The 18,625-nt window shown below is 44.2% G+C and overlaps 1 long non-coding RNA gene across 1 annotated transcript; it reads left to right on the top strand.

Annotated features, from left to right (window-relative positions):
- The first annotated feature begins 8,863 nt into the window (after window positions 1-8,863).
- On the top strand, window positions 8,864-14,300 carry LOC120640619. The gene is made up of 4 exons (XR_005661917.1): window positions 8,864-13,844; window positions 13,984-14,023; window positions 14,125-14,169; window positions 14,256-14,300. It is a non-coding gene; the product is annotated as an uncharacterized LOC120640619 (long non-coding RNA).
- The last annotated feature ends 4,325 nt before the right edge of the window (window positions 14,301-18,625 follow it).

Genomic DNA, 18,625 nt, shown 5'->3' with positions numbered 1-18,625 from the left:
CCTTGAACTCCAGCAACCTTGAAATTGCCGGGGGAAGGCATATAAATAGGCCACCAAGTCGAAGTAGTCGTTATCCAGATTCTGTGTAAAGCGTCGGTTAAACCGATGCTTAGACCGTCGGTTTAACCGATGCTTAGACCGTCGGTTTAACCGGTAACTCTAAAACCGCAGATAGCCGTTGAGCCCTGACATGCGCCTGCTGCTGACGTGGCTGCCATTGATTAAACCGATGCCTGGGTGTCGGTTTAACCGATGCTACTTGAACTCTATCTCAGCTTCTGCAGCGCTGACGTCATTGCATCGATGCCTTGTTCTGATGCGCCATCGGTTCAACCGGTGCTGAAAACTTGGCTCCTTGCTTCGCGACATGCTCTCTAGAAGATGCCTCGATGAATGCACCGATGCCTTGTTTTGGTACCATCGGTTTAACCGGTGCTACTGAGATTTCTTCCCTTAGCTTCCAGACGCACGCAGAATTGCCCGATACTAAGCGCTCGGATTAACCGGCGCGGGGTCATCGGTTTTACCGATGCTAAGTCGGTTTAACTGGTGCAACCAATTCTGCTGTCACTTGTCTAATTTGTCGCTGCGGTCATTTGGACGCCTCAACGGTAGATTGGACATGTTGACATCTCAATGGTGGATTGGCGTCTCAACGGTGCTTTTTCACTATGTTTTGACATCTCAACGGTGGATTGGACATCTTGACGGTGCATTGGACACACCGCTATGGCACATTGGACATCTCGAATATGGTTTGGACTTCATCCATGGGACCTAGAAATACTACAAATGTGATCTTACAAACTTGTTAGTCCCATTGATTGCGTTGTCATTCGATCACCAAAATCACAACAAGATGGTCTAATGGCGCCACGTTCGTTACAATCTCCCCATTTTTGGTGATTGATGACAACACAATCAAAGCAAGCATAAATTTGCAAAAATTGACAAATTGAACCACTTACACTTACTTGGGTGCTTACCACCATCCAATGTCGGGTTTGCCTCCCCCTAAATCCAGGATTCCCCCTTTACATCTCCCCATATTGTGATCACTTGATTTGACATTTCTCCCCCTTTGTCAAGATCACTTGCTTTGATCCACATTTCTCCCCCTTTGGAATCAAGTCACCTAAAAAGTCCTTGCAAAACAATATAGCTCAAAAGGAAAAGTTAGTAGCCTAGGGAGTTAGTTCTATAAATCATGATTTAATTGTATGATATCAATGAAGATATCAATTGAAAAATTACTAAGGTGTATCACAAAACTATGAAACTAGCATGACATGAGCTAAGCTTTTCACAAAGTATGTGCACGAAATGATAATGTAAAAATCAAGTGCACAACTCAACATTTTAAATAAAAAAGCTTAGACCATATCATGCATGGAGGTAGCTCTAAAAGATCAAAGGATTGACAATGATACCAATGAAAGAGTTAAAATCTTGCATACCTCCGGAGGTTGGTTAATCACTTTGATTGTACCAATTTTGAAAATGACTTGAGTGAAGCCACTTGAAAGATCTTGCATGAAGAGTACTTGGTACACCCAGGTGGGCAAATGTATGAGCACATAGCCTATGAACTTAGATATGAAAATTTAAGTTCAATAGAGCATGGCTCAATATGCATGAAAGCACACTAATTTATCTAATCACTCATATAGAGTTGTTAATTCACATTAAGGGTGAACAACACTCTCTTAGAGTGTTTTACTCCATTGAGAGTCTACAAAAGATAAACTTGCAAACATGTTAGTCTCCAAAATCACAAACCATAGGATAAACTCCCCCTAAATATGTGCATTTAGTGTTTGAATCACCAATCAAATATATGCACAATGTTTTTGACAACATTGAAAAGTTTACCCTATAGCTTATGTTCATGGTACACAAATGAAATACATACATCATGAAATTCATGTACCATGAAGGATAACCACATGTAGCTTTCTACACACTTACCAAACCATGTAGATTGCTCATGAGTTAGAGCATAACACAAACAACCCACCTTATGTAAACACTAGGAAATACAATGAATGCAAATATCCTAGCACAAGTAATGGAGCTACATGATGCTTGAATTGAAATCTAGCTACCATTACCTTGTGAGGGACTTGGGCAACAAATGTTCATGTTGGGCTTCTTAAGTTTGAATCACCTCATCTTCTTGTAAGCCAAGCCTCCAAATCCCCCGAAGCCGGTCTTGGGCTTCAAGTATCCTTTGGAACCCACACCATTTGAGGCCCCTTCATGTTGGTGATGACTTCCTTGGGCATCTAAATAGAGCGGTTACAACTCCTTTCCTTCTTCCCAACCTTGTGAGTGACCACCTTGCCATTGGTCCTCTTCTTGATCACATAGGAGGTGCTATTGTTTTTGTTTCTCCGGTTGGGCTTGGTGTAGATGAGAGAACTCTTGATGGAGAGTTTTTTCTTGTTCTTCTCATCCGAAAGCTTCTTCTTTAGTTGAGGAAACTTGTTGGACTTGTGGCCTTCTTGATGGCACTTGAAGCATGTCACGGTGGACCCCTTCTCAAGCTTCTTCACCATGTTTTCACGGTTATCTTGAGAAGGTTGGACAATGCTCTTGCCCTTCAATCTTGCCAGATCCTTCATAAACCTTTCCACTTTTTGCTTGATCCCATCATTCTCCTTGGCAATGAGATCATCACATGGCTCTACAATCTCATCCTCAAAGTATTTCTCATTGCAAGGGTTAGAGCAAGATATATCAATTAAATCAATGCAAGAAGTTGAAACGTCTACCTTAGAAATTGGAATTGTACAAGGGATAGATTGCTTCATTTTCAAAAAGTCATTAGTTTCATTTTTAATGCTCTCAATTTTTAATTTAAGCTCTTCATGCTTCATGCTAAGCAATTTGAATTTAAACAACAAATCTTCATAATTTGTAGCAAGGGTAGCATTAAGACCATTAAGAGCATTAAGGTTTTTGATTTCCTTAGATTGTTTCTCAATGACTTTTTGGTGCTCATGAACCAAGTCAAGAAGCTCATCATAGGAGGGAGAGTCGGAATCATCATCACTTACATCGCTTTCATTACCTTTGGCCATAAGGCATATGTTGGATGATGATGGCATGCCCATGTTGATGCAGGTGGTGAATCTTTTGGTTGACTCATCACTTAAGCTTGAGTTTGATTCTTCACCACCGCTTACCCATTCGCCATGGATGATGAGGGCTTCTTCTCCTTCCTTTGCATCTTGCGCTTGATCCTCTCAACCTTCATGAGTTGGTGGTGAGGCCCATCTTTGAGGAAGACCTTACACCCCATCATGTTGATCTTCTTCAAGCATTTGTTCATGATTTTGGCTTGCTTGAGAAGCATGGGGCTCATCTCTTCTTTTCCATCACTTGATGAGCATTGTCTTGCATCCCCTTCTTCCTCTTCACTTGAGCTTCCTTTGATTGTCATCTTCTTCAACATTTTGGCTTGCTTGCTTGCAAGGGCACTATGTGTTGGTGAAGAAGGTGGTGCTCTTAGCATGATGTCATTGCGAAGCTCATGGGCGATCAACTTGTTGAGGACTTGATTTGGCTTCAAGGTGTTGAGCTCTTTCTCATATAGAATTGTTGTCACCAAATCATAGTTTGGCCTCTGTAGTAAGTGAAGGATCTTGCGAATGAGTTCCATATCTTCAATTTGCTTCACACCTAAAGAACTGATCTCATTCACAAGAATATTCAATCGTGAATACATAGCTTCGGCATTTTCATGACCAAGTTGCTTGAAGCTATTAAGCTTATCAATGAGAACATGATATCTTTCATTGGCAACATTCTCCGTGCCCTCATGGTTCTCTTTCATAGTCTTCCATAGCTCCTTAACATTTTCACAAGCAAACACACGATTGAACACATTATCACCAAGAGAAGACAAGATTATGCTTTTTGCGGTTACATCATATTGCTTCTATTGTTGACCATCATTTTTCATCCCTTCACTAACTACTCTCCAAACATTTAGACCCGTTGCTTAGAGATGGACTTGCATTAAAACCTTCCATCATTGGAAGCCCGTGCCATCGAACCATGGAGCATTCCTAAAGGGATTCATCCCTTCTCCGACGAGCTAACTCACTAGGCGGTGAAACCTAACCGATCTAATGAGCCAGTATGCACAAATTGCCAATGGAATTGACGTTCTTTGTGAAAGATGTGAGTCCCAGGTTTGATACCAATTGAAAGGAATTGGGCGCTCGTAGCCTAAGAGAGGGAGGGGTGAATTAGGCAACTTAAAACCTTAACCTATGACTCCAACTAGTTTGCACAAAATATAAGCTAAAACATGCTATCTAAATGTGCAACTATGGTTCTTCTTGTGTGAAACCCTCATCCCAAAAGAGATTTGCAACCTATAGCCAACCTAGCAAGATACTACACTATGAAAGTAAAGGCACACAAGTTGCAATAAATGCGGAAGCGTAAATAGGGGATGAGAGGAAGCAAACTCTCGACATGAGGATTTATCCTGTGGTTCGGTTAGGCACTAAGCCACCCCTACTCCACGTTGTTGAAGCACTCAATCAAGAGTATCATTTCTCGGCCACCAAGTCTCTTCCGGGACTCTTCTTGACTTGCCACCAAGGTTTGCCAAGTCACCACGGTCACCTTAGCCCCATTTTCCACTAAGGAGCTTCTCCACGAAGAATGGGGTCTCCGCGTCCCCTGCACAAAGTTATCGACGCCGCTCCACACCAAGCCGGAGGGTCGTTGACATGCTGGTGAGTCCCCAAGACTCCAAAGATGTCCGGCTCACCGAGATACAAGGTTGGTTCACTCTAGAACCAAAGCACAAGGCCACAACACCTTGCTCTTGCACTCTATCACGAGCTAAACCTAGCACTTACACTCACAAAGTGTGCTAAGGACTAAAGATTTGATCACTAAGCTCTTGGGTGGCTTGGAGGTGTTCTTCAATATGTATAGGATCTCCTTGAACTCCAGAAACCTTGAAATGGCCAGGGGAAGGCATATAAATAGGCCACCAAGTCGAAGTAGCCGTTATCCAGATTCTACGTAAAGCATCGGTTAAATCGATGCTTAGACCATCGGTTTAACCGGTCACTCTAAAACCACAGATAGTCGTTGAGCCTTGACATGCGCCTGCTGCTGACGTGGCTGCCATCGGTTAAACCGATGCCTGGGTGTGTCGGTTTAACCGATGCTACTTGAACTCTATCTCAGCTTCTGCAGCGCTGACGTCATTGCACCGATGCCTTGTTTCGATGCGACATCGGTTCAACCGGTACTGAAAACTTGGCTCCTTGCTTCGCGACATGCTCTCTAGAAGATGCTCCGATGAATGCACCGATGCCTTGTTTTGGTACCATCGGTTTAACCGGTGCTACTGGGATTTCTTCACTTAGCTTCCAGACACACATAGAATTGTCCCGATACTAAGCGCTCGGATTAACCGGCGCTGGGTCATTGGTTTAACCAATGCTGAGTCGGTTTAACCGGTGCAACCAATTCTGCTGCCACTTGTTCAATTTGTCGCTGCGGTCATTTGGACGCCTCAAATATATTCTAACTCTGCGTTTTCACTATGTTTTGGCATCTTAACGGTGGATTGGACATCTTGACAGTGCATTGGACACATCGCTACGGCGCATTGGACATCTCGAATATGGTTTGGACTTCATCCATGGGACCTAGAAATCTTACAAATGTGATCTTACAAACTTGTTAGTCCCATTGATTGCATTATCATTTGATCACCAAAATCACAACAAGATGGTGTAATGGGGCCGCGTTCGTTACAATGACCAAGGGATACCAAAGATGATATATGAATAGTCTGACAAAATTTAAAGGAACAAATTACTGAAATAGTATTTGATCTAGTATTTGATCTAGTTGAGTCCTATGGAAAACTGAATGCAGGCTCTAGCTAAATTTACACATATATATCTAGTTTATATGTATGCCAAGCTTGCTTCCCTTCAATATTATCTAATTTTTATTGTTGTTTGTTGCATCCTAAGTATGCTTAACTTGGCAGCATGGTGTATTTGCAATTTTCATTGCCTGTTTTGTTTTTGAACTAAGACAGGAATTTCAATTCATTGGTTAGTCAGTAATAATGTCATGCCGCATTGTGGTTGTGGCCAGCCATAGCACCACATTGCCGAGCCTGACATGTGCGGTAGTGTTGGATACTGAAATTCAAAGGAAAAAAGGATATCTGCAATTTACTTGCAACAAATCGAAAGAGGAACAGATTATCTATGGAGATGGAGGGTTGAAGACTTGAAGCACACTGTTCGTACCTGTTGGCTCAAGCATTTGGGATACTGATGCAGCACACATTAGCGTGATTGAGTTGGGGAGTCAACGGCCTGGGATGGGAGGAGGATCATCGATGCCTGGCTCATAGTCATGTACAGATAAACGAGGGAGAGGTAAGCGCATTTGATGCTCACCATCCACGGGCTTCACGCTGGCTGGAGGTCGACGGATGGCGAGCGAGTCGGGGTTAGGCCGACAGCAAGGTAGCAGAATGCTCTAGCACAGTTGGAGAAAGCGTGGTGGACGTTGAGCCCACGCCCGCACAGCCGGCCGCGCCGGAGTCGCAGGGGCTGCTTGGGCACCCGCCCGTGCCAGGATGGCCAGGACCGGAGCGGCTTGGTTTGCCACGCCCGCACTCTGCCTGCGCCGGGGACGCTGGGGCCGTCACCCGCGCCGGGATGGCTGGAAACGCGGCGGCGACGCTCGCGCCGAGAGGAGGGAGGTACAGGAGTTACCTTGCGAGCGGGTTCGCGAGGATTCACGACCCTTGACAGCTCAACGGGTGAGCCACCAGCTATGACCCTGATCAGACGGTCCCTACCGTGTCTTTGCTGGATCCGACAGTTATCGAGTTAGCGGGCGACGTGACCCTATCGGGCGCCCGCGGTTTGATCCAAGATTCGTATATAGAGAAGATGAGTCGTTTGTGATGGGCCGTCATCCCAAATTGAAAATTTCAAATTTAGAAAGGATACCGTTCAAAAAAATTTAGAAAGGGTATGTTCAAGAACACCACAATAAAAATTGTATTATCATATATATTTATCTAAAAGGATGGAAGAAAGCATAAGGCCAATATGATTCACTTACGTTTGGCATATTCTTTATGTAATGCAGATCTATTGTCAACCTAGTGCGAGCATCCCCGTTAGTGAATTTATCGTGTTGCCATGTTTCAGAAGTTCATCAAAAAGTATATATAGTACACATAAAGTTAATAAGTATGTCTGCAATAATTTAGATTCACATCCGTCCTATATGTCAAGAACAAAATTGAAAGAAATCAATATGGCAATTTTCATCACGTGTGCTACCAGTAAAACATGTGTTTTTTAAATCTCAACATCAAAGATGAATTGAATTTATGTCAAAATTTTGCAAGTTCAGTCTCTGCATATTAATTTGATTTTATGATTTTTGAAACGTTGCTCAATTATATTTTGGCTAAGTGGGGCGTCCGAACTCTAGGACAAAATGAGTTATTGTACTCGATCTTTATGTTGTTTTTACCCATTGACTTATGAGTTCACTCAATCTGCCCAGTCGCTACAGCTGCCTAGTGCCCCCCTCGTTAGCTCTATTGCTCTACTACTGCTCTACACAAATTAATAATCCGCCTCAGGGGAAGAATTAGTGTGGGTTAATCCTTTTGTTAGCTTAAGCTGTCTTGCCAAGTTGTATATATATGGTTTGCAGTCATCCCCTCTTTTCTCTATATATGCTGTAAAGAAAGACATGGGTTCGGCTTTAGATATTTGCTTTGTGTAAAGCGAGGCCTTAGGCCTTTGGATCTGATTCTTGAATCGATTGACTGTATTTGGATGCTCATCTGAAAAACTGTATTTTGGGAATTGGGATTATAATGTCATCTTAAATCCGGTGACCTTATTCATACCATACATGATAAACACGGAATGTGCCTATAGTTGCCATGAAATTTAAGAATTCAAGGTAATAACAAGTATACGTAGCAGTAGGATTCAGTTGTCAATGTTGTTGTTTTTTTGAAAAAAAACTACTTAATATTAAAACTACAACAAATAATTTAAGATATCATGGACCATGCATTTCCCACAAGCTGCAGACATATTTTTGTTTACTTTATATTGCAATGTGGAATATGCTTATGCAATAAATAGATTTAAGTCATAAAGGCCTGTTCTATTCAAATTCTAGCTTTTTTTCTACCTCCCATCACAAATAAGTGACCTTTTAGCATTGTAAGCTAACAATTTCAAACGTTGGTTATAAATTTCTTTATATTTGTTGATTTGGATATTTATAAATGGTACCAGCAAATTTATCTTCAAATGTAGCTACATAAATACATACTTTATTATGTTTTATAAATATGTCTTAGCAAAAAAAACAGTAGTCCAAATTGTGCTTTGAATGAGTAATTAGGTATTTTCTAGCTAAATTAATAAAGGTAACACATCGAACAATTTATTAATTAATATTGATGGATTATCAAGGGACATCAAGCTACAGCATACGGGAGTTCAAACATGCTTGGTGGTTGTCCAGTTGTGTAGAATCAGATGCCCTTACACGGTGTGGTGGGCCCCACATGATATGGTAAGAAAATAGAAAGGAGAAATTAAAATTAATAAACAGAAGAAAAAAACAGATTTGCTCCTTATCAACTGATTGAGATTTAGCTTTTTTGTCAATCGACGCATAGGAGTGTTGGATCGGCAACGGACGTTAGAGATTGATTTGTGTGTAATCCATGTAGTCGGGTCCGCTCCCGTGAGTTCACGAGCGCCCGTTTACCGGATCCTGCTGTTGACTCACGCTGCACCACCCCGGCACCCCCTGTTGCACTTCCTCACACCCCCTGTGGCCCTTCCGCTTCCTTGGGTCCTCCGTCCCCACATGGCCACATCCATTCCCATTTCTTCCCTTTGGGTGTACTAGTGTGAGCAAGAGAGATGGAGGAGGAGCCAGCGCTGCGCAGCTTGTGCCGCAACGACGCAGGGCCTTCAAGGGGCAGCGAGATCCCAACACACAGTCGCAGGTGTCGGCAGTGTTTCTCTGCAGCGAACTGAAGTTGAGTGACTTCCATTTCTTTCCCTGTTTCCCCCATGTTCTGGATCTTCTCCTCTCTTTTTCTTGTTAATTAGTGTTTCTTTAATTTCTTAATCAATTGGAAATTAAGCCCGCAACTGATCCTTATCATTTCATTGGTGATTTAAGTATTTATGGGGATGCATAAATTGTTAGTGCACCTGGAATGGGAATATATGAATGTTATTTTGATATCCTCGACGAGAATTTAAACTAACAGTCATCACCTAAAATGTTTACATTTATTTCATATAAAATCTATTTTTTCTAACATGCTTTTTCTACCATCGGTGCCATTTAACAAGGTATACTCTCTATATTTGGTCCTAGAATTGCTTTTGTCAAAGTTGTATTAATTTAATACAGTGTTGTGTTATTCTTTTGGTTAATTTTTTCTAACAAAAAAGTTTTAGACAGATATCTAAGTGTATTTTTTATGCAATTAATAAATTTTCAACTGCGATAATGTTCCTCTGCACATATTACAAGTTTGTTTAAAAACATAAGTTTTACTATGCAATGTATAGGTATGAGATGGCATATCATTTTTTAAAGAGTTTTGTAGCTAAGATAATTTATAGTAATATATTATTGGAGAAATTCTATATGTTTCAATTACAACACTTCCATCATTATTTACAGTGTATTTTTTTCACTGTGATAATCTAATCAAGTCGGACAAGTGTTAAGTCATATGGTACCATTGTTTTACATCCATCATAAAATTTGTAACTTTACTTTTGCTAACATGCAATTTTTAAGTTTTATTCGATGGGTTAATGTAAATTAGAAAAATGTATGTGATTTTGTATATATTGTGAATTAGTCATTTAATTGTGGTATAGTTGCACTGCAACTTATAGTGTTGCTGCGGTGTGTCAAATGGGCTCATGAACTGATCATACTTGAAATGTGACATATGTTGTTGCCCCTTTAATTATCTACATGATACAAAATAATGTAATAATGTACTTGAGATAACCATGAAATTATCTCATCCTTGTACAGTTCAATTGTGACAGCTAGCTAAGGAGCCAATTTGTAGGACCAATGGGGACAAGAGCGTAGAAGGATTATAATAGCTAAGCCCCTTTCTGTTTTATCACCTTTTCTGTTTGGTAGCAATCAGCTAGTTCCTTTTTTGTATTATGAAAAACTTAAATGGTCATTATACTAAATTTACAGCTGGAGAAAATTGTTAATTTAAATATTGTTCATATGTAAATTTTTATATTTACTTTTTACTTATGTTTATCTTTTATAATAAACATAATGCTGTGCATAGATTTACATTTGGTGGAGGTTTTTTAGTCTATCAAATTTGATCTAATGAGGAAGTGTCTGAACTCATAACTTATCCGCTGTATTGTACATATCTCTTGGATTTTTTAAAACTCAAGTATCTGCCAGTTTTTATTATTGTACATATGGCATTAGTAATGATTGAATCACAAACAACACCTAATTTCTAACTTGATGTCTTTGGTGGATTTGGACTAGCAGGTGTGCATATACTTTGGCTGCTAGGTGCTCTGTTCAAATATACTGATATTCAACTCTTTTTTGTCTTGACCAGAGTTTTTTACTCTATAAGTTGTTGTAGTTTATAAAAATTTCAAGTTACAGTTAGTATTTTTTTCAGCAAGAAAGAGGTATGTTCATTGACTTTTCCAACTTTTCTTCCACTTGTGATGGTGATGGCTGTCTGCTTTTGCTTTGGAGTTTGGCCAATTGGGGTGTTCGATGTATGTTTGGTTGGATACAATTTGTGATCTTTTGGAGGTGTAACCTTTTAGCATTCCATTTTATGCTACGAGTATATTTTTTCTTGAAATAAAATGCTACGAGTATATTATACTTCTATATATAAAATTTTCATGTGTTATAAATTTTATGTTTACAATGGTTGTATATGGAAATGCTCCAAGAAAAAAAAAATTAGCAGCTACAAACACACAGTTTGTGTGTGTGTTGGGCATGTTGCTCAGTTTTACAATTAGGTCCTGTTACCTTCAATAGAGGTCCTAGTTATACAGCTAGGATAAATTGTATATGTAATTTTATTATAGGTCAAAAAATGCACATGTAAAATTTTGATTTTATTGTTTTTGTTGTGATTTTTGTTTCTATTCTAGCTGTCCAAAAGAAAAGAATAGGCCCTGGACCGGTAACAGCAGCAGCAGCACTCTTTAACAGGCCTCCAAAGCAGACAAAATAGGCCTAGAATGCTAACGGGTCTGCAAACCAAAGGCGCACCCGATATGGATGTGCCTATATGTTTAATGGGTGCGCTATTATGAACTGCGGGCCCAGTAATAGTAGCTGAGCCCTTTTTTTTGAGCAAACATACCTGTATTTCTAGTTAAGGATACCGTACATGGACACGTACAAATACAGATACGTCAACACAGGATACAGAGGACAGCTGTACTGACCTAATAGCACGAAGGCCCCTAGAAAACAAAGAAAATGCAAGCAAGCCCTTGGACCAACTGCAGGCCGAATCCTCCAGAAGCCATCGCCACCGGCCATCGCCGGAAGACGATCTCCACCCACCACAGGTCGCCAGGGCTCCATCGCCAGCAAGCTTTGAGAAGAGCCGCAGTAGACACCTGCCCCCATGGGCGAGATGGAGCAGACGTTGAAGATCCATCGGCCGAGGACGCGCCCCAAGCCCCGGTGACCCTGGATGCCGGCTCGCCGACGCCGACTGACGCCGCCGCGGCACAACCGAACCAGCATCTCCACTTCCCTGCCAATCCCACAACCCAAAGCTGCCTCTCCACCAACAAAAGCCGAACGAGCTCACCTCGCGACGAACCGTCGGCACAAGACTCCTGTACAGGGGTTCACCGATGGAAACCCCACCTCCACTGGCTCGCCGTCGGCGTCGGAGCATAACACCAACGGGGCGAGGACGAATCGGAGAGGACCTTATTCCACTATGGCGTCGCCGCCGCCGCCTCGACCACGCCGCCGGGAAACAAACCCTAGATCTACTAGTACTCCCTCCGACCGGCGGGAGAGCAGCGGTCTCCACCGCCTCGCGAAGCCCCAAGGGACATCGGAGGCGAGGAAGACCGCCGGCTCCGCCGGCCTATGTTGCCCGGATACGCGAATACGGATACCGGTATACGATACGGGGATACTCCGATACGCCATTTTTCCAAAAACAAGGATACGGGGATACGCCAATATATATAAAAATAAAAATAAATAAAAGTTTTAGGATCTAGAATGTGAGAAAATAGAAGTTCCAGGGACTATAATGCGTCATAAACTCATATATTCATATGTTCTATAATTATTAGAAAAGGGAAGGGGCAAAGGAAAAAAGAACCAACCTTATCTTACCTGTTCGTCTGTTCCACGAATGGATGTCGATCGTCTTCTTCCCCAACCTCCGGCACTCTCTCTCTCTCTTTCTCTGTGTAGCGGCCAGTTCCAGCGGCCGCGGCTCCTCCTCTCCCTCTCCGGAGGCCGCGGCTCATCCTCTCCCTCTCTAGCGGCCATGCGGGCTGCGCGAGCCGTGCGAGGCTACTGCGGGCCTGCGGCTGCGCGAATGGGGATGAGAGGGTAGCACAGCTGAACAGAGGACCTTTATAGGAAGCGATTGAGTGGTGTTGTTAGGGTTTGAAGGTATCGGACAGGTATCCACCGGTATCCCACGAGTATCCGATTTATTTTTATTATTTGAAAATACCTAAATAGTCCGATACTTACAGGATACGTATCCGGGAGTATCCGTGGAGTACAGGTATCCGATACCGGTACGTGAGTTTTGCGAAGTATCTGCGTATCATAGCCGCCGCGCGGAGACCGAATCGCCCTGATTCGCCTCTCTCAACTGTAGCTGAGCGAGAGAGTTCGAGAGAGGAGAAGAGGCGTGCGACTCGAATGAGTTAGCAGCTGAGCCCTTGGGTGAATGGATGATGGACGAACTATTGATATCATCGATTGACAAATATCAAAATATCAGTCAATTGACATGGAGACACCAAAAAAAAGGTCCTCTATTTCTCCCATTCTCATCGCCCGTGCCCGTCTCCCTCCCCAATGCCTTCTTCCTCCCTCGCCTCTAATCCGCTCCTCCCTCACGCCTGCTGCTGCCGCCGGCTCCTCATCCGCCTCCGCCGGAGCCGCGATGTCTGCGATGAAGTTCGGTTATGGGGTTGGGCCCGGACCGGCGGGGGCGACAACTTCGGCTTCCGGTCTGCTCTGCAACCGCTCCGTCCTTATGTGAAATGCTGCTGTTGTCTCACAGGAATCCCAAGAAATGCTCTGCGGCCGTCAATTCTAGTGACCAACAGATTGTCTCCAAGCTCTTCTGATTGCCCATGCCAAAGTCGGCCGCAGAGAAGATGCCGTCGGTCTATCTTTACATCCCTAACATCATTGGTAAGTCTCTGGATGGTTTTCCGTTTACTTATTTGCTTTATTATTTCAAGCTAACCGGATAATCTTGTATGTGTTTTCACAAGAGTAGCCAGTCCCGTCGTTATGGTTCCAGTATTTGTGTTACACGTTTTATCTGTATTGTTGATTCAAACAGGACCCTCTTTGCTATCCTGTACTTCTTTAGGTGTGTCGTAAACTTCTGCAGACTACTTTGGTTCGTTATAGTATGCAGACCGTTTATGTAGGTTCATGTATATGGTTCTAACATCCTTGCAAAAATATCAGCTTTGTCCTCGATGGCGTTGATGGTTGGTTTGCACGGAAGTTCAATCAAGGTAACACTATATTGATTAATTTGCACATTTTAAGAATTTTAAAAAGGTTATATATTCTGAAGTGAAATATTGGTCAGTATATAAGATATCTGGTGTGTTTTGAAATCATCTGATCAGTTTGTTTCATTCCATGAATCAGCATCGACATTTGGAGCTGTGTTGGACATGGTTACAGATAGGTATATTCCCCTTGAATAAATCTTTGCGCTCTGGATATGCATGGTGAATACATTCTGCAGCCTGAATTAACTTCACAACTCGTCACATTGCTCTTTTTCAGGGTTAGCACTGCTTGTTTGTTGGCCCTTCTCTCACAGTGCTACAGGTAATGTAGGCAAAACTGCTTGTATATATATCTTTGTTTTGAATCTCAATATCCCGTAAAAATTCTAATTGCAAATATCATTACAGACCAGGCTTGGTTTTCTTGATGCTGCTTGGGTTCGACATTACAAGCCACTGATTTCAAATGTATAGGTTAGTTTTTGCTACCATTTTCAATTCCTGCTGGTTCCCGGCCACGCCATCAGCTCGGACCCAACCCAAGGCCGGCTGCGCGGGGGGGGGGGGGGGGGGGGGGGGGGGGGGGGGCTGGGTGTTGGTTGGTCGGGTGCGACGGTCTTGGTGCATGGGCCCTATTATTTAGTCGGGTGCTATAATGCCCTGAAGAACCAAGGCGACGATCCGCTGGATAGTTGGTTCTAGAGGTGGGTTGTTGCAAGTAATAGCATTTGATCAAACATGCATGTCAAGAGCAAGAGTAGCATCACATATCACAGATGACCAAAGGTTCAAAATTAACACAACCATACACGCATGTCTTTTTATTTCACTTATAAAGTTTATAGCAAAAGCATATTTATGTGCGTGACAAAACAACAGTTCGCGTACTACAAGACTACGTGCGCCACGTGTTATTATGCGCACACTTAGGACTTGCGGTTGCCGCATGACATACTTGCACGGGCTGGACATAGAGAGATCTATCAACGATGTGGGCTGGAGCATTATTCGAAAATAAATGTGGGTTGGAGCACACCGCGTCGTGCCGCGATTAAGCAGCGGCGGGTGGAAAAGAGACGCCGGCGGGGATGGTGGTGTTGCCGCAGTGGCTGAGGAGGAGGCCCACACTACTACAGAACAGGGCTTTTGTCCCGATCTACAACTGCTTTTTATCCCGGTTCCTTAACCAGGATTGGCCGTCCGGGATAAATACGTGCATCTCTTTTGTCCCGGAAGCTATCGAACCGGGACAAATGCTAATTTTTGCGAACAAAAAAAATTAGGTCGCTAGCGCCCGCGTACGGGAGCCAGCTTCACCAAATTCAAAATCAATTACAATCATAAATCAATCATTCACAAAATCAATTATCACAACTACAAACGATTTTTTCACAAATTAATCCGTTCACATATACATATTTGACAAAAAAAACAAGAACAGCAGCGCCGCCAGCCTGGATCTGGCGGCGCCATCCCCGCCGGCGTGACCGAGCAGAGCTGCTGCCACCGTGAGGGCCTGGCCGGGGCGTGGACCCAAGCCGACCCCGCCGGGGCCTGGACGCGCCGGCAACCGCGCCTGCCGGGCCGAGCTTGTGCCTGCCGCCGGGGCCTGGCCGCGGCGCGGACCCGCGCTGGCGACCGCCCCCACCGAGCCGAGCAGCCCCCGCCGGGCCGAGTTGTTGCCGCCGCCGGGGCCTGGCCACGGCGCGGACCCGCGCCGCCGACGCCACTGGGTTGGAGGCGCTCCAACGGGCCCTAGCCACCCTGGCCGGTGCCCGGGCCTTGGCCACGCCCTGGCTGCGGCTCGCCGGCCCCGCCCACACCGGGGAGGAAGCTGAGGGCCGGAGGGAGGGAGGAGAGAAGGAAGCTGAGGAAGGGGGGTGGGACTGCGGGAGGAAGAAGATAAGGCAGAGGGAGAGGAGAGGGAGAGAAATGAGATGAGAGGAGCCAGCAACTTGGAAAATATCGGGAGGGAGACGTCGGTCGCTTTTTTGACCCGGGTGCTGGCTCCACCCGGAACAAAAAGGCTCCCTTTTGTCCCGGTTGCTAGCTCCACCCGGGACAAAATGCCCATTTTTTGTCTCAGTTGGTGTCTCCAACCGGGACAAAAGGCCCCTGTCCCCCCGCTGGCCCGGCTAGCCGTTGGACCCGGGACAAAAGCCACCTATTATCCCGGGTCCAAAGACAGTCGGGACAAATGACTTGGAACAAAGGCATATTCTGTAGTAGTGCCAGGCCGAGGGGCACGCAAGGTTTTCATTATCGGAAATAAAAATTTATCAGAGGTTATTGATAAATAGGATAAACAAGATATATCAAAAATATCAGACCAAATTCAAAAAAAATTCAAATTATTCCGAAAAAAATTATAGAATTTGACCTGAAACTATTTCTAAGCTATTAAACATCACTTGTTCATAAATAAAAATAAGAATAAATATTATAAGTGCGGGATTGTCGCACGGGATAAATAGAAAAAATTTGGTCGATGTCTAATTTTATGAGACCCTAGGGATAGAAATGAAATATTGGAAATTTCGGTGTTATTATGTGTTGTTCCTGATGGCGGGGCGGCGTCGAGGCCGATGAGCTTCCCGAGCAGCGGGCAACACCGCTGGTCCCTTGCCCCCGGGACGGGCACTCCTAGCCCCGGGTTGGTTCTCAGTACTGTTCGCCTAAACAATCGTTTAGCCCGTTTAAACACCGGTTAAATGCTACACAGTAGTACACCGTTTTCGTTCAAGCCCGGCCCGGCCCTGAGGGGGCCGAGAGGGGCAGCCGCCCAGGGCCCCCGATTCCTAGGGGCTCCACGGAGCTAACGTATACAGGGTACCGTAGACAGGTATTGCTATACGTCATCCGGATAGCAGGTGCATTGTGGTTTTCTAAATTCTGTCCAGCACTCCAGCGACTCATTGGGTGCATCTTTTCATCTGTTTTCGGGGCCCGCGGAGAGGGTGCGTCGCGCCGCCGCCGCCGCCGCCGCGCATACATCGCGAGCTCGCGACAGACGGCCGACGCGCGGACGCCATCACGCCGAGACGTGAATTCAACGATTCAAGGCGCCTCCCTCAGGCTGTGAGATCGTGACTCCGTGAGTGTTATTTGTCTTTACCTCTTTGCATCACCGATCAGGTGATCACCATGTTTCCATCACCCATGTCAGACCCTTCTTTTGCTAATCAGTTGATCAATTCAATCCTGACTATCCTATTATGTTATGAGAAATTTTACATTGCTTGGAGTTTTTATGAGCCGTTGATGGGTTTAGATCTAATGGTTTAAAAATAAGAGGAACCAAGAACTAAATATGTGGGCTAGGAACTATTATTTTGTGGGCCAGAAATCACTTATAGAAATCATCTAAATGGTATAAATGGTATTTTAGTACTTTCAATATTCCTCTGTTCCTTTATCCTTTCAACAATCGATCGAAGTCCCGTCGCGTCGCGTCGCTTCCGCTGTCGCTGTTGCCGCCGGCGGCAGCGGCCAGGCCCTTGCCGGCGCATGACCCCAGTCCGGGGATGGCGGCGCGGCACAGGCGAGAAGCAGGGCAGTCTACCCGGTGCAGCATGGACGTCATCTTCATCGCTGTCGCCGCCGCCGCTGCCAAAAGCCACCCCCCGTCACTGCATGTCAAGTCCGGCGATGGCGGCATGAACGGAAGGGACGGGGCCTGGGTAAACGGCGCAGCGTCAAGGCGTGGACTGATGACTGGAAGGCGCGGGGCTGGCATAGGTCACAGGGGCACAACGTTGGGCGAGCTCGCGCCGCCGCCGCCGACATAGCAGACCCCTCCCGGCAAGAAGCGATCTGTTCTCCCATCCCTCAAGTTGGCGCCACGGACACCGGTGAGGCTACGACACCTCTGGCAAGCCGCTCTGCTCTTGATATTAATTAATTCATCCGATCCATACTCTGAGCTCTTGGTTCGTAATCTGAACTCCGATCTGAAGCATGAGTCTGCATTCTCTTGCAATTTATTGTGTCTTGGTTCGTTTCAGCCCATCTAGTCTCACAGATTTTTGAGGTATTAATTGAAGCTAATGGCGATGCATCTCAAGTGGCATAATGTGCAGTGCTAAATTTTTTTTATGCTACCATTTTACCTTAACCAACATGTCAGAACTAGAGAGGGAAGAATAGAAAATGATTAACACATTGGCTTTCCTTTGTGCTATGGATGCATCCTCCACAAACGTGTTCACAATTGTATTAGTTTCGATTGTGACTATGTAGCAGAAATATAAAGTAGAGGTTGTTTTCGGCTCATGTAGGCAAACAGTAGTGATTGATACTATATATAACTGGCAGGTCATGTTATGAGCCCATAGTAATAATTAGTAAAATAAAACATGTATACATTCGGTTTGAAAATTAGGAGCGGTGCCAGTTATAAGCAGAATGTAGTATCACTAATGGAGGAGCTCATTCAGCAAGACTATGTTACTATGAATTTTCTCCACGACAGCACACTAAAATAAGACTTGTCAAAATTAGTAAAATTAAAGATCTTCTCGTAGAAGTCTGGTTACACTTGTATCCATATGTTTTGCTGCAAAAAACCACTAACAAACACTCTAGATACACTGGTCATGGTGCCTTATTTGTAGTTACAAGTGTTCTATGCTCTACAAATCAATTTGCGTGGTTTGGCAGACACTTTCAACTGCTACTCAGATGAGCCCAGCCACAAAAGTGGTAACCTGAAAATTGGGCTAGCAAAAACAGTGCCAAAGCTATAAGGTTTGAAAAATCGCTAGATTAATATGACTGAT

Source organism: Panicum virgatum, chromosome 7K (genome assembly GCF_016808335.1).
Source record: "Panicum virgatum strain AP13 chromosome 7K, P.virgatum_v5, whole genome shotgun sequence".
NCBI lineage: Eukaryota > Viridiplantae > Streptophyta > Magnoliopsida > Poales > Poaceae > Panicum > Panicum virgatum.
Note: the sequence above shows the minus strand (reverse complement) of the source record. Positions and strands in the feature narration are given on the sequence as shown.